A 16,641-nucleotide genomic window follows, 5' to 3' on the forward strand; every position below is an offset into this window, starting at 1 on the left:
TCCAGCAGTATGTTTCATGTTTTGCACAACTTATAATTGATGAGTGATAAAAATCAAGAAAGGTTCTTACAAGGGTAGAAAGCCCCTATTTTAAAAAATAGCTGAAACCTATTGCTGTAAAACAACAACAACAACAACAACAACAACCCTGGTTCTTTATATTCTATGAGAAAACTACTATAATTCCACAGCTTCAAACAGAAAGCCTATCCATTAATCACAAAGCCAAATGTTTTAAAGGAATGTAGGGAGAATTCAGTTTTTAACAAAGACATTCTTTTTATCATGATTATTTCTTCTTTCTGTTAATCATTGAACCAAATTGGCAATGCAGTTTTACCAGTTCCTAAATTCACTTTAAGGCTAAAATGAAAATATCAGTAAATCAAATAGTTATATTACTTGTGGTTTACAAAAAAAATTATTTTACTGATCATTTTATCAGTAAAATGAGTATAATCAGTATATTTAGTAATGACTTTTCTGAACAGAGGTCTGGAAAAAGCTGTTGTTCTTATCAGTTTGTTTTTAAATAGAAGTATGTATTTTGCTTCTTGATAAGAGTACCAGAGAAACCTAGATTACCTCCAGTCTCCTCAAAGTTGGGGAAAATCTCTGAGATACCCCTTGCTTACCCTACCTTGGTCTGCCATTGCTTTGAATGGTTGTCAAAGATAGTTTGAGACAGCTGTGTCTCAGGCTTGGTAGAGCTAGGATGTTTTCTTTCCCCAGCAGATAAACTTATTCATTTATTTACTCATTTATTCAAAAAGTAACTATGGAACAAATTCTCTGTGAGAGTACCAAGCATTTGCCTTCATGGAACTTAAAAATCTAATGGGGTGGGGGAAACAAACAGACATTAACCAGAGTAAAGCAAAAACATGAATATTTCAATAAGAGCTATGAAGGAAAGATGCATGATGCTATGAGTCTATGAAGGGTTGATTTGAAGGATGATCTATACTATAGCCATATACTTTACAATGTGTCTTGATAGTTCTTCCCATTAAGAGGTGAAATCTATTTCCCTACTCTTTGATCCTTTGCTGGCCTTGTGACTTCCTTTGGCCAGTAGAAAGTGGCAGAACTGACATTGTGATAGTTATTCACCTAGGTTTTAAGAGGCTTTGTGAGATTTCCCTTCTTGTTCCTCTACCTTCATCATGAGAACATGCTTGACCTAGTCTGCTGGATGAACTACATAGAACGAAGTAGTCAGCCCAGTTGTCCCAGCCAAGGCCCTGGACACATGAGAGGGCCCAGGGAAGATCAGCAGAGCTGCCTAGTTAACTCACAGCTGACCACAGACACATGAATGCACCTAGCCAAGCTTATCTGTGATCAGCAGAATTGACCTGCTCACCCAGAGGCTCATGAACAAAAAAAATAAATGTTCATGCTTGTATGCTGCTGTAGTTTCAAGGTTGCTTGTTAGGCCTTATTACTATGCAAATAGATAATTGAGGCTCTGCTATATTTGGTGAGTTCAGACCAGGCTTTTCTAGGGAACTTATTCTTCATTCTTCTGTAAAGAATATAAAAAAGGAATAAAGATTAACAGTGCAAAAGAAAGGAGAAAAGAACATAGAAAGTAGATAAAACGGGCTAAAGCCTATAAGCAACAGTTGTAAGAGGCCTAGGGGAACTAGATAACAGATGTCAAAGGGAATGTGATTGAAAAGTTGGAGGAAAAGATGACACCTGTAGGGCCTTGTAGACTGTTTTAAGTTGTTTTGTGTTTAATCTGAGAATAATGAAAAGAATTTGAAGAGTTTTAAGAAAAGAGAGAATATGAGCAAGAGGTGTTTGGTTACAGTGTGTAGAACATTGGGAAGAGTATCACTTCCCAAGAGGGCTTAAAAGAAGAGTGGTGATTTTTTATTTAGCGAAAGGCATTAAGTCATCAACCCCAGTCCTGGATCATCACTGTGACTTTCTGATGGGTATTAACATCTTTCTAAATTACCTTTACTCCACCTCGAAAGGCAGCATGACACGGTTTAAAAAGCATATATTCTACTTCTGCCTCCTCCACCCGTAAGCTTCATTTCTTTAAACTATTGTATGAAAAGGCCCTCTATTTGCCCAATTCCCCTTACCCAACATATGTCTACATAGATCCTCCAATCTGCTCACCTATTTATTTGAAATGACTCCACTTTCTCCCGTTTATGCTAACTTTGCCTTCTAGATAATGTAATATTTTGTTCTTTTGTAAAATGTAAGGTACTGCAGAAGCATCAGTTATGATTACCCTAGCTGAAGCAACACCACCTCTGTAAAGCAATTCTTGGTAATTCCAAATGGCTTTTTTCTAGTATTCTATAGTTTGTCCCTCCTAAATAGTAACTTAAAGTGATACATCTGAAAAAATGCTTGTGGTTGCAAATAACAGATAAACTTTTTTAAAGTGACTTAAACAATACAGTGTTTAGGCATATCATTTAAGTAGATTATGAAAGTAGCTAGATTCATATAGGATCAATGCCATCAAGGCTCTGGGTTGATAATTTTGTCATTCTCTTGGCCTTCTCTGGGTTATAAAAATGCCTGCAACACTCTCTTATGACTGTTGGCTAAATTTGGGTCATATGCAAAGTCAAAGATCAATATCTGGCAACAAAGAATGGAATTTCCCAGACTGGATTAGTCCCACTTATACTTATTCCCTCTGTTGGACATATTGGGCATCTGTCAGAGGTAAATTTCTGCTGGGTAGGTAGCCAACAGTGACTGCCACCCTTAGCTTAATGATTTTTTCTCTTCTGATGCTCATCTAACTGTATTTCTCTACATTTTTTAACTTCCAGCCATGGCAACACTGTTTTCTCTGTTTGAAATGCCAACCCTTTCTCTATATCTAATTACTTAGAGAAAGATTCAACTTTTAAAGCTCTATCAGATCATCACACTCTCTATAAAACTTGCACTGCTCCCCACACCCAGATATACATTTAATGCCTCTCTTCTTTGTATTACTTCAGTTTCTTACGTATGTCTGCATTGTTATAAATATTGTGCTGCATTATTATTTAATTGAATGTTAATTCATGCCTCCCCTCTTCCCTGCTTACCACCATGACTCATTGCCCTTGCTTGGAACATAGTATGGTTTCAATTAAAATATAACTGGGGGCACCTGGGTGGCTCAGTCAGCTAAGCCTCTGACTCTTGGTTTCAGCTCAGGTCATGATCTCAGGGTTCTGGGATTGAGCTCTGAGTCAGGCTTTGTGCTCAGCGGGAAGTCTATTTCTCTGACTCACTCTCCCTTTGCCCACCCCCACTTACATGTGTATGCACGCTCTCTCTCAAATAAGTCTTTAAAAAAATAAGTTAAAATATGCTGAATGTTATTGAATCTAAGATACACATAGTTTAGTCTTATGATGTTCCAGGGATACTTCATATGGGGTTCCTTTCTACTTGATGTCAAAAACCAAATGTTATACTCATCCACAGTTCAAAACACTTGGTATAGTGCTAGACAGTGCTTATCTTACCAGTACATACTTTTCCACTGATGGATGTTTAGATATCAAACAGTGAAAGAAAGACAACTACAGAGAAAAGGGCTGGTGTTATTCCCATGATAAGGAGAGAGGTAGTTAGGCTCTTGATAAATCTCAATGACCTGTAAAAGACACTTCTGTTTGGGAAATGTAGCGTCTTCTGGGCATAACTGAATGGTTGAGAAGGAACTTCATTATTCCATAAAATAAGAATTTGGGGATTTGAATAGCATCAAGAATGTTGAAAAAAAATGATTTTCAGGGAATAAAAAAGTCCTTAGAGAATGGCAGTAAGATGGAGTCAAAGTAGAGGAAAAACCATGAGCATTCCCTTTGGGAGGAATGACCAGTGACATTATAGGTTGTGATGTTTAATGTAGGTGGTTTTCTGTATCATGTAACCATAAAATTCTTCAACCTTAGCCTAAACTTCAGTAAAAAACTACCTCACACAACAGCTAGTGGTCCCAGGGGGAAATCAAGAAGATCATAATGTGGAGTATCTAATGTATGATGAAATGGGAAGGAAAGAATCCAGAAATGATAGAATCCATGATATATAGTTCATAGATGGCCCTCCTCACAGAACAGTAGTATTTTTCACATAACTCCTAAATTCATCTAATAGCCTAATTAATGAAATATATAGAAATTATTATGCTCCTCCTCCTTTGTTCTGAATTGTGATCGAGGGAAACTGTTGGACAGGGGAAAAGGGGAGAAACTTGCAGAGAGTAATGAAACAGTAATGGCAGTTAACACTTCTAGAGTTCAACGAACAGTTACTGTGTGCCAACTATGTACTGGACGGTGGGCTAGCTGCTGGCGTTATACATATGAATAAGACATAGTTGGGGTTTTTTTGTTTTGTTTTGTTTTCCTCAATATTTTTTCATTGAGTCCTTACTGTTTTGTCTTTTGGCTTGCTTTCTTTCCCCTCTAGTCATCCTTCCTCTTTAAAGGGGTTCCTACCATTTGTCTTCCATTGGTTCAGTTGAACTAGCCAAAGGGGAACTATGGGACTTAAGTTTTATTTTGTTTCATGGTTTTTTAGTGAGTTTAGAATAGAAAAAATAAATAGATTGGGACTGAGGAGTGAACTGGCTTCATTTTGCCTGAGGAAAATGGTGACGCATGTCTGCTAAAGCAGTGCTTCTCAAGCTGTCTGTGGTGAAGAACTAGTTTCCTTTCTTTTCTGCCTTTCTTTCTCTTTCTGTCTTTCTTTCCCTCCCTCCCTCCCTCCCTCCCTCCGTCCCTCCCTCCCTCCCTCTCTTCCTTCCTTCCTTCCGATATCATTTGTGCAATCTGAAACTTTTATAAAATAATAAAAGTGATTTCCTAAATAAAAGAATGAAGTCCTAAAACTACAAACCTTTTTTTTTTTACTATTACATTCAACAGACATTAACAAATTGCTGTAAAATTTTCTAAATGCTTACTCTCAAATTCTGCATGAATCATACTGCAGATCACTAACAAAGAGTTCACATGCTGCCACTGCTCCACAGACCAGTGTCAGTGGCTCGGCACTATAATGTCCCTGCACATTTGTGCCTTCAGGGCAGTAAAAGACTTTGGCAATGTGTTCTCCTTTCCAGAGCCTCTTCACTAGGTAGTGTAATCTACATTTAAAAAATTGCTAATTGCCTCATTCACAATGAGACTCAGAGTCTACTCCTATCTTTTGCTTTGCTTTCCAAATAAGGAAGCTTGATTCCAAAGATTGTAAAATGCCGACTAACCCTGACATTCCTTTTTTTCCTATACTGCAACATTCTCAGCCACAGGAGGATTTCAGAGGCTTGAAAGTTGCTAATGTAGCTAACCAACTGTGAATTGTACGTATCACGTCCCTCCAGCTTCCACATGTAATTCTCTCTGAATAGATCATGATTCACGGTGCTCTAAATTATTGGTAATAGAAGATGAGTTCTTTAGCAACTGATACTTTGATACTTCATAATTTTGGTATTTCATAATGTGTACATGTATATTTGTGTAAACCTGTAAAGTGTTAAGAATTTTTCAGGAAAAGACAAAAGCATCTTCAGCATAAGAAGGGAAATGAAGTTTTGGTGGTGGTGGTGGTGGTAGTGGTTTAGAGTAATCCTGAGGATAAATAACAGGAATTGAGTCTGAAACTCTAAATTCAATTTTTGCCTTTCCATCTGTATAATACAAGCCATATATGAAATTTAAAATTTTCTAATAGCTGTGTCACAAAATAAAAGAAACAAATGAAATTAATTCTAATATATTTTATTTAAACCAATATATCAAAAACATAATTTCCATATAAAAACAATTAATAAGACATTTTACACTATTTTATTTGTACTAAATATTTAAAATGTGGTGTGTGTTTTATGCTCCCAGCTTGATTTCAGGTGCATAATAACCATACATGGCTGGGAGCTACCATATTGCACAGATCCTAGGACAAAAGCCAGGGCATATTCAGTGCCTTTAATGGGGCAAAGGAACAAAAGAGAGATGGACATTCATAATCAGAAGGTAGACTTCAGGGTGAGTAGTGGAGAACTTCAGAGGAAAATCATGTTTTCTGTGTGACTGTATACTTGTCCCCAAAAACACACATTTTAATGAATTTTTAGTAAAATATCCATGTTTCAATAAATTCCTGGCAAATTAAAATTTCTTTTTGGCAAGGCAGAGAAATACAAAGTCCTATTCCAAGGTTTTTTGGCCAAAATACATGTGCAAGATGTAAACATATGAAAACCTATTGTATATATTGCTCATAAATTGATTTTGTTTTGGTTTTTCTTTTTACAGATTCTTGTGCTTATTTTTATAAAACTGTTTACTTAAGCTATCCATTTATTTAGGGAAATTCTTTGTGGTAAGCATGTAGCATATTTGTAAATTTTTATTATTACAATAACATTAAACACCCTATGAGGGCTCATCTTTGGTTATTTCCTTAGGCTAGATTATGGAAAGTGGACCTATGGAACCAAAGGTTACATGAATATAGAAGTCTCTTGTCGTCTCCTTCAAATGTATTCTCACAGTGTATGTGCTATATGGTAGGGCCCAGTTTACAGCCTGTATTCTTTAAATAATTACATTTTTAATGGGGGAAATGGCAATGGCATATTATCATTGTTATTGTTTTAAGTTTTGAATATTTATAAGGGTGAATATTTCTCTTTGGTCTTTTTGGTCATATTTGGTCCAAATTTTTCTCTGAATTGCTTGTTTATATCTTGTGCCTACAGGCCGTGTCATTACTTTTTCATCAGACTCCTGCAAGTCCCTGTTCAGCCTGGCTGAGTGGATGTGCAGAGAGGTAAAGTGGTGAGGAGGCCCTGCTGCTGGGCTGCAGAGACCTCACTATTAGACTGTGGTCACAATAAAATATACTGCACTTACAATCAGTTAAATCTTGGTAAGCAACTAAGCTAACCTTTAGAATAAATCCATGTGCCCCTGAGGTCCATCTGCTATAATAGCACTACTAAAAAGCAGACAAATACTTTGAGTTTTATAATTTAAGCTTTGCCATCTCCTCAGAAGAGGATTGCTTTTCTAAAAATATATCTACCTGAAAAAAGCCCTGTGGCCTGTGTGCTTCTTTTGCATTTAACCAGCTATTAAAAAATCCCTCTGAAGCTGTGACCTGCACAAGTTCAATCTGCTTTGGCTAGTAAATCAGTTGAGACTGGAAGTTCCCTATGATTTTTTAAAGACATGTTAGAGATCCTAAAAATAATTCTTCTCTCTTAGTAGAGGAGAGAAAAATGATTCAAGAGTGGTTCAAACATAGCCAGAGCCTGTCCATCATGACCCTGATCACTTTTCCCTACTATAGAAGTGTTCATTCACACTTCTATAATAAACATTTGTGTGCCTGCCCCATCCCATGTGCTGCACTGAGAAAGGGAGTCAACCACAAATAAGACCCTTTTTTCCCTTGAAGATTTCAACTTTGGTGAAATGAAAATACCTATAAATAAATGCAATAGGAAGTGATAAGTGCTACATTCTAGGCATGTTCAGGGAGCTATAAGAGCATGAAGGAAAAGAATGACCACACAGATTGGGAAAGGACTTTACCAGAAGTGGATACTTGAGCTGAGTTTCAGTTGAGTAGAAGTTCACGGAGCAGAGAAGAAAGGGGGAAAGAAAAAGAGCAGACAGAAAAGAAACAAGGACTGTCCCGTAGTTGAGAAAATATTGGAGAATTTTAAATAGAAGAATGATGGTGATCAGAATACAACAGATTCTTATGTCTCTACTGGGTTGCTATCACTCCCTGGCATGTTAGGCTTCAAACAGACTCATGAAACACTTGTATGTCAGCTTAAACAGAAAGCACATTGTCCAATTTAAATACTAATGCAAATTAAGAAGAAGAGATAAAAGAAGTCCCTGAGCTCCCAAAGACATCAAGGATTGCTGCTATATCATAGCACATACTCCTCCCACGAGGAATGTAAATGAGAAAGGCAAATTTGTGTAATTGGCATGCTGGACATTTCTCTGGACTCAAATGCTTTCTATTATATTTGAAATTTTCAAGCCAAACCACGATAGCAACCGACCAGAAAAAAATGCAATTGAGAAAGAATACCTTGCAATGTTTACAGTCCACCCTTTCTCTGTATGTACATTTTCAAATTTGGGTATTTTGAACTGGACTCTAATAGGATTTGGCTAATAATCTCCATGAAAATGATGCCAGGATGTTCTTTAGCTTTTGATATAGTCCTGAGTATCCAGGCAGTATAATCTTGAACAAGAAAAGAGAACGGTTTTTCTACACCCAGAGAAATAAAGCATAATGTAGCACTTTGACAACCTTGAAAGTGACTTTTCCAAGCCATTGATTAGCAGGTCCATGCCCTGAAATTCAAGTCAGGGAGATTCATTACAGTTCTTTCAGTCGCTAGAGTATTAAAAACCAAAATGCATCATTAACTCAGAAGTGGGCTATGCCATTTGGCAATAAGGGTTCAACTTGACTTTTGTGACAAAGCCATCTATGCAGATTCTTTGGACTTCAACACAAAAAGGAGCAATTGTTTCTGCATTATAGATAAATGCAATCATTTTCCTACTATGATTCACTTTTGTCCCTTTAGTCAAAAAGTGTAGATTGCTGGGAAGAAACTTGACATAGATGAGCTCCAATGAAGAAGAGCAGAATTGGACTTTGTTCATGAAAGTGTTTCAGTAAATTTCCATGGTGATAGTCTACCAGGAAGAAGTTGAAAGGAATTTAGGGAGTTGAGGAAGTAGGAGAGTGGAATGGCCAGCAGGAGGTACAGAGAACAGCTGCTATTTTCTTCTTTCTCCCTTGCCTGGAAAAAAAAAAAAAAAGCCTTAGTTAAATGTCCTTTTTTCTCTGGTTTTGTGTAGCACTGAAAATGACATAGCATTTAATAGCATTAATTTTCATAAAGCTGGTTTTCAAAAAGACATAATGATGGTCACCATGCAATTCTTCTTTTAAAAGTAATTAAAAACAAAGCTTTGTCAATGTGATCTTGTAGTTCTAAAGGATTTTTTTCATGTGGTGTGGCAGGAAGATCATTTGGCACTCAGGCAACATTTTGAGTGGCATTCCTGTATTCACTTCTCAGTAGTTAAGCCATGTTGTCTCAGGGAAGCCTAGCCCCTGCTCCAACTTTTCTGAGCCTCAGTTTCTTCATTTGCAAAAATGAGACATAATAGCAGTACTTTTCCTATCTATCTAGTAAGTGGTTTCAGGGATCAATTAGATAATGAAAACTTGTGTGTGCTATACCTTTCTTCATAAATTCAGCATATTCATATCCACCCTGTATATGCTTGACAGGCATTTTTAAAAAAGATTTATTTCATTTATTTTAGAGAGAGAGTGAGAGAGCAGGTGGGGGAAGGGGCAGAGGGAGAGGGAGTCTCAAGCAGACTCTGCAGTGAGTGTGGAGCCCGATGTGGGGCTCAATCTCTTGACCCTGAGATCATGACCTGAGCTGAAATTAAGAGTCAGACACTTAACCAACTGTCCCACCCAGGCACCCCCTGAATGGCATTTTTAAGTCCATTACCTTATTTAATCTTCATAATAATACTGTGAGGTCAGTAATAAAGCTCAAAGAAGTTGTAACTTGATAAAAAGTTATTATATACTCCATTTTAGATATTTATGGTATAGATGTGATTTCAACAAAACCTCTGACCTCAAGAAATAAACAGTCTAGTGTGAGGATATAGGTGTAAATAAATTCCACTATAGTGGTATAAAAAGAACAGATATAAACCTGAGTTTGCACATAGGAGGAATGCTAACTCTCCTTGCTACCAGGGGTAGAGAGTTATGGAAGAGAAAGGAGTGTGTGAGCACACATGAATGTGTGTATATGTGTGGAGAATAGTTAGTATATCAGAAAATGTTTCTTATTGGAGAAATTTGAAATATATCTTAATATGTTCCAAGAAATGAAGTTCACCTGCAGACTGGAGGTGGAGAGCAGTTCAGGTTGGAAAAAATGAGGATGCCTAGTAGGAAGATAAATGAATATTATACAAATGCTAATTCATATTACCTTTTATTAACATAAGTGCTTAACAATAAAAGAATGAAGTGAATTATGTAGACAAGCAGAAAAACAGAATCTATACTCCCTTTACTACCAATGATTAGATATTGCTTGAAGACAAAATAGCAACAATGTTCAAACATATGCAGAGTCTTTTATTTACTTCCTCCAGCTTGAGAAGCATTTATTTCAGCATTATTTAGCATATTTGGGAGACCAACACGACTCATATCTTTTTTTTTTTTTAATGGCCTCTCTGGTTTCTGATAAGAATTTAACCATTCTTTTCCTCCCTCCAGTTCCATTTAAAAAGTCATGCAACTTGGACTCTGCAAAACCAAGATAGCCAAGTTGGTGTCATAAAGTCTGAGATGGACAAAACGTCTTGGAATAGGGTAGGGCTATGTCCGATAGGCATCAAAATATGGAACCATGAAAAATACCATATTGTAACAGTGGTAGATTGGATCATTGCTCCCAGTTATTCACATCTTTGACATGTATCTTTGCATTGCCTCCCACTCTGTGCCAGGTATATTCCTCACCCTATCAATGCTGACCTTGGCCAGGTGACTTGTTTTGGTCAAGACATGATTTGAACAGAGGATTTATTTATTTTTTATTTTTTTAAAGATTTTATTTATTTATTTGACAGAGAGAGACACAGCGAGAGAGGGAACACAAGCAGGGGAGTGGGAGAGGGAGAAGCAGGCTTCCCACTGAACAGGGAGTCTGATGTGGGGTTCGATCCCAGGACCCTGGGATCATGACCTGAGATGAAGGCAGACGCTTAATGAATGAGCCACCCAGGCGCCCCTTGAGCAGAGGATTTAAAAGTGCTTGCATGGGTTTTGTTTACCCTATGTGCTCCTTGATCCATTAGAAGAATATGTCCCAGATAGTGTTTGCCCCCTCAGCCTGAACCCCAAGAATGAGACATGGTGGAACTGAGACAATTGTGATCTGAATCCTGAAGACATGCCCAGCCAAACATGTGGAAATCAGCCAAACCCCTGTCAACATTTAGTATTTCAACAAAATCAGTATTTATTTATATGCAAATCACTGAGATTTGATGTTGGTTTTTATGCAGCAAAAACTAATAACTATTTTGGAAAACAGTTTAGCAGTTGCTTTTAAAGTTAAATAGAGGTAAATAGGACTTTTGGGGAAGATGATAAAACAGGAAGATCCTAAGCTCATCTTGTCCCACAGGTACAACTACATAACATCTACATCAGTGTAAATAACCCAGAAAACAATGTGAAGACGGGCAACACAGACTCCAGGGCTACATGTATAGAAGAGGCCACGTTGATGAGGATAGGAAGGGCAGAGATGTGGTTGGGAGCTAAAGGAACCCACAGGAATGTCCATGGGAAGGAGGGACACCATAGGAGCAGAGAGAAAAGCAGACCCTCACACCAGGCACCCTAGTGACTGGGAACGCACATATGGATTGGACGAATCCCCATAACATTTGGCTTTGCAAACCAGAAGGGACTAATCTAAAGAGTTCTTACAATCAGTGGGGCTTAACACCCGGAACTTTAAAAAACAGCCAACTGGGAGAGCCAGAAGCATAATAGGAAACTGAGTCTCTGCCCTTAAAGAGACACCACAATAAACAGCCCTGCTGGGGTACAGCATAAAAGCAGCAGTTTGAAAAACAGCTGGGAGGGCGCCTGGGTGGCTCAGTTGGTTAAGCAACTGCCTTCAGCTCAGGTCATGATCCTGGAGTCCCGGGATCGAGTCCCGCATTGGGCTCCCTGCTCAGCAGGGAGTCTGCTTCTCCCTCTGACCCTCTTCCCTCTCATGCTCTCTCTCTCTCATTCTTTCTCTCTCTCAAATAAATAAACAAAAATCTTAAAAGAAAAAGAAAGAAAAACAGCTGGGATCTACAGGTAGATTTGTTTACTAATCTCAGAGCATGTGTTAAAGGGGCAGGAAATTTTAGGAGACTTCTCCAGGAACAAACTGGAGGGTGCCATTTCTTTCCCCTGCTCCCCAGCCTAGACACACAGACACCTGCTGAAACCAGCTCAGTGCTAACACTCTCCAACTGACTTGCTAACAGCCCACCCCATCCCTCCATTTTCCTATGAACATGACCTCCAGCCAGACTTCATCTCTAGGTCTCCTCCCAGAGCAGATCCATGCAAACCTTGTTAATACTGTGTGTCTTGCTCCTGCACTTGTCTGCAGATCTGCTCCCTCCAACCAAGTGGGCCTTGGCAGGAGTTTTGGGCAGCTACAGGTCCCCTCCCACAGCGGACGAGTGTGGACCTTGCTGGAACTGTGTCCTGAAATAGCACTCTTCTGGGGACTTGCCCCCTTGAATAGATCTTTGGCCAGAGCACATCCAAAGTGATGTCACAAGCCTGGCAGTGTGCAGGCACCCCTGATAAGGGCCAGCACCACTTCAAAGTGACTCCTGCCTTGAGGAGAAGGGAAGATAACCACATATACCAGCCCAACTGCAGCCCCAGCAGTGATCTGGGGGCAGACATCTGGTCTGGCAGCAGGCCCGGCTCACCAACAAAAGCTTCTTAGGAGACAACACAGGGAAAGCACCCTGCAGTTTGATGCTACTGCTTTTCTGAAAAACACCTGGTCTGATTCAATTCAAGCTCAGTGCAGCTGCAGACCGGCTCACTAACAACACGGAGACCAAAAGTTGCCCATAAAAGGCAAAGAGTTATTGCTGATGACTGGACTGAAAGCAAAAGCAGCTCAGCCACAACAGTAGGGAGCACACAACACATACCTCTGAAGTGCCAGGTTCTGTTGAAGAGGGGAAATTGCACTGGAGGACCCTATAGGACCTCTTCTTTGTGAGGCCACTATTTTCTTTTTTCCCCCTTTTTTATTTCTTTTGGGGGAGGGCAGAGGGAGAGGAAGAGAGAGAATCTTAAGCAGGCTCCGTGCCCAGTGGGGAGCCCAACATGGGACTCGATCTCACAACCGTGAGATCATGACCTGAGCTGAAATCCAGAGTCAGAGACTTAACCAACTGAGCCACCCAGGCACCCCAAGACCACTGTTTTCAAGAGCAGAAGATGTAGATTACTTTACTAACACACTGAAACAGACACAAGAGTAAGACAGAATGAAGAGACAGAGGAATATGCCCCAAATGAAAGAACAGAACAAAATCAGAGCAAGAGAGCTAAATGAAATGGAATTAAGTAATATGCTTGATAGAGAATTTAAAGTAATGGTCATAAAGATATTCACTAGACTTGAGAAAAGAGTGGAGGACTTCAGTGAGACCCTCAGTGAGATTGAAAACATAACCAATCAGAGATGAAGAAATCAATAACTGAAATTAAAAATATACTAGATGGAATAAATATTAGACTAGAAAAAGTAGAAGAACAGATCAGCAACCTGGAGGACAGAGTAATGGAAAACAATGAAGCAGAACAGGAGAGAGAAAAAATAATAAAAGATGAAAGAACACTTAGGGAGCTTAGTAACACATATAATCTATATGTGAATAATATTCACATTATAGGGGTCCCAGAAGAAGAGAGAGAAAGGGGGCAGAAAATTTATTTGAAGAAATAATAGCTGAAAACTTTTGTAATCTGTGGAAAGAAAAAGAAATCTAGATCCAGGAGACACAGAGATCCACCAACAAAATCAACCCAAGGAGGTCCACATCAAGACACACAGTAATTAAAATGACAAGAAGTAGTAATAAGAGAGAATTTTAAAAGCAGCAAGAGAAAAGAAAACAGTTCCCTACAAAGGAAACCCACCAAGGCTATCAGCTGATTTTTCAGCAGAAACTTCACAGAACAGAAGAAAGTGGCATGATGTATTGAAAGCGCTGAAAGCCCCCCCCCCCCGGCAAAACACCCTGCATCCAAGAATACTCTATGCAGCAAAGTTATTATTTAGAGTAGAAGGAGAGATAAAGAATTACCCAGACAAACAAAAGTTAAAGGAATTCATGACTACTAAACCAGCCCTACAAGAAATGTTAATGCAGACTTTTTGAGTAGAAAAGAAAGACCTTAAGTAGGAGTAAGCAAAGTAGGAAACACAAGAGCAGTAAAATTAAGTATATCTATAAAATTCAATGAAGGGATTCACAGAAGGATGTGAAGTATGATACCATAGACCTAAAACATGGGAGAGGGGAGAAGAGGAGTGAAGAACAGGTTCAAACTTAAGTGATTATCAACTTAATTTAGACTGCTATATGTAGAAGATGCTATATACAAACCTAATGGTAACCATAAATCAAAAACCAGTAAATAGATATGTAAACAATAAAGAGAATGCAGAAAAAGCATTTGACAAGTACAACATACATTTAAAAACCCTCAACAATTTAAGTTTAGAGGGAACATACCTCTACATAATAAAGGCCACATATGAAAAACCCACAGCTGACATCATGCTCAATGGTGAAAACCTGAGTGCTTTTCCCTTAAGATCAGGAACAAGACGAGGATGTCCATTCTCACCACCTTTACTCAACATAGTACTGGAAGTCTTAGCCAGAGTAATCAGAGATGAAAAACAAATAAAAGGTATCCAAATTGTTAGGGAAAAAGTACAACTGTCACTATTTGCAGATGGCATAATACCATATATAGAGACCCTAAAGACTGCACCAAAAACTATTAGCTGATAAATGAATTCAGTAAGGTTACAGGATACAAAATCAATATTTATAAATCCTTTGCATTTCTATACACTAATAATGAAGTAGCAGAAAGAGAAATTAAGGAAACAAGCCCATTTATAACTGTACCAAAAACAATAAAATACCTAGGAATAACCTTAAGCAAAAAGCTGAAAGACCTGTACTCTGAAAACTATAAAACATGGATGAAATAAATTGAAGATAACACCAAAATATGGAAAGATATTTCATGCTTATGGATTGAAAGAAGAAATATTCTTAAAATGTCCATATATACCTAAGCAATCCATAGATTTAATGAAATCTCTATCAAAATACCAACAGCATTTTTCACAGAAATATAAGAAATAATCCTAAAATTTGTATGGGGCCACAAAAGACCTTGAATAGCCAAAGCAATCTTAAAAAAGAAGCACAAAGCTGGAGGTATCACAATCCCAAATTTCAAGATATACTTTAAAGCTGTAGTAATCAAGACAATATGGTATTGGCACAAAAAGAGACACATAGATCAATAGAACAGAATAGAGGTCCCAGAAATAAGCTCATGATTATACGGTCAAGTAATATTTGACAAAGGAAACTAGAATATGCAATGGGATAAAAAAAGCCTTTTCAACAAATGGTGTTTGGAAAACTGGACAGCTACATGCAAAAGGATGAAACTAGACTACAAATAAAAGCGGATTAAGGACCTAACTCTGAGACATGAAACCACAGACATCCTAAAAGAGAGCACAGGCAGAACTGGTTCTGACATTGGCCATAGCAACATTTTTCTATATGTGTCTCCTGAGGCAAGGGAAACAAAAGGAAAAATATTGTCACTCTATCAAAATAGAAAGCTGCTGCACAGCAAAGGAAATTACTGACAAAACTAAAAGACAATCTACAGAATAGGAGAAGATATTTGCAAATGACATACCCGGTAAAGGCTTAGTATATGAAATACATAAAGAACTTATATAATTCAACACCAAAAAAATTCAATTAAAAAATGAACAGAAGACAGGAACAGACATTTCTCCAAAGAAGACATATAGATGGCCAAGACATACATGAAAAGATGTTCACCATCTGTAATCATCAGGGAAAATCACAATGAGATATTGCCTTATACCTTTCAGACTAGCCAAAATGAAAAGACACAAGAAATATCAAGTGTTGGTGAGGATGTGGAGAAAAGGGAAACTTTGTGCACTGTTGGTGGGAATGCAAACTGGTACAGCTACTTGGAAGATAGTATGGAGGTTCCTCAAAAAATTAAAAATAGAACTATCATATGATCACATAATTTCACCACTGGATATCTACCCAAAGAATACAAAAACACTAATTCAAAAGATATGTGTACACCTATTTCATTGCATTATTTGCAATAGTCAAGATATGGAAGCAAACCAAGTGTCCATCAATTGATGAATGGATAAAGAAGATGTGGCATATGTATGCGTGTGCGCGCGCACGCACGCGCACACACACACACACACACACAACACTAGAAAATTACTGAGCCATAAAAAAGGATAAAATCTTGCCCTTTGCAACAACACGGATGGATCTAGAGAGTATAATGTTAAGTGAAATATGTCACTCAGAAACAAGAAAAATATCATATGATTTTGCTTATATGTAGAACTTAGGAAATTAAATGAAAAAAGAAAAAAGACAAACCGAAAACCAGACTCTTAACTATAGAGAACAAACTGATGGTTACCAGAGGGGAGATGGGTGAGTGGTGTGTGAAATAGGTGTAGGGGGTTAAGAATACACTTACTATGATGTGCACTGATAATGTATAGAATTATCAAATGACTGTATTATAAACCATAAACTAATATAACACCGCATATTATCTATACTGGAATCACTTTAAAAAATAAAATGGAGGTAAAAAAATAAGTTAGACTGATAACATTTC

Source organism: Callorhinus ursinus, unplaced genomic scaffold (assembly GCF_003265705.2).
Source record: "Callorhinus ursinus isolate GAN/ISIS: 27379988/994484 unplaced genomic scaffold, GSC_fseal_2.0 scaffold1, whole genome shotgun sequence".
Classification (NCBI taxonomy): domain Eukaryota; kingdom Metazoa; phylum Chordata; class Mammalia; order Carnivora; family Otariidae; genus Callorhinus; species Callorhinus ursinus.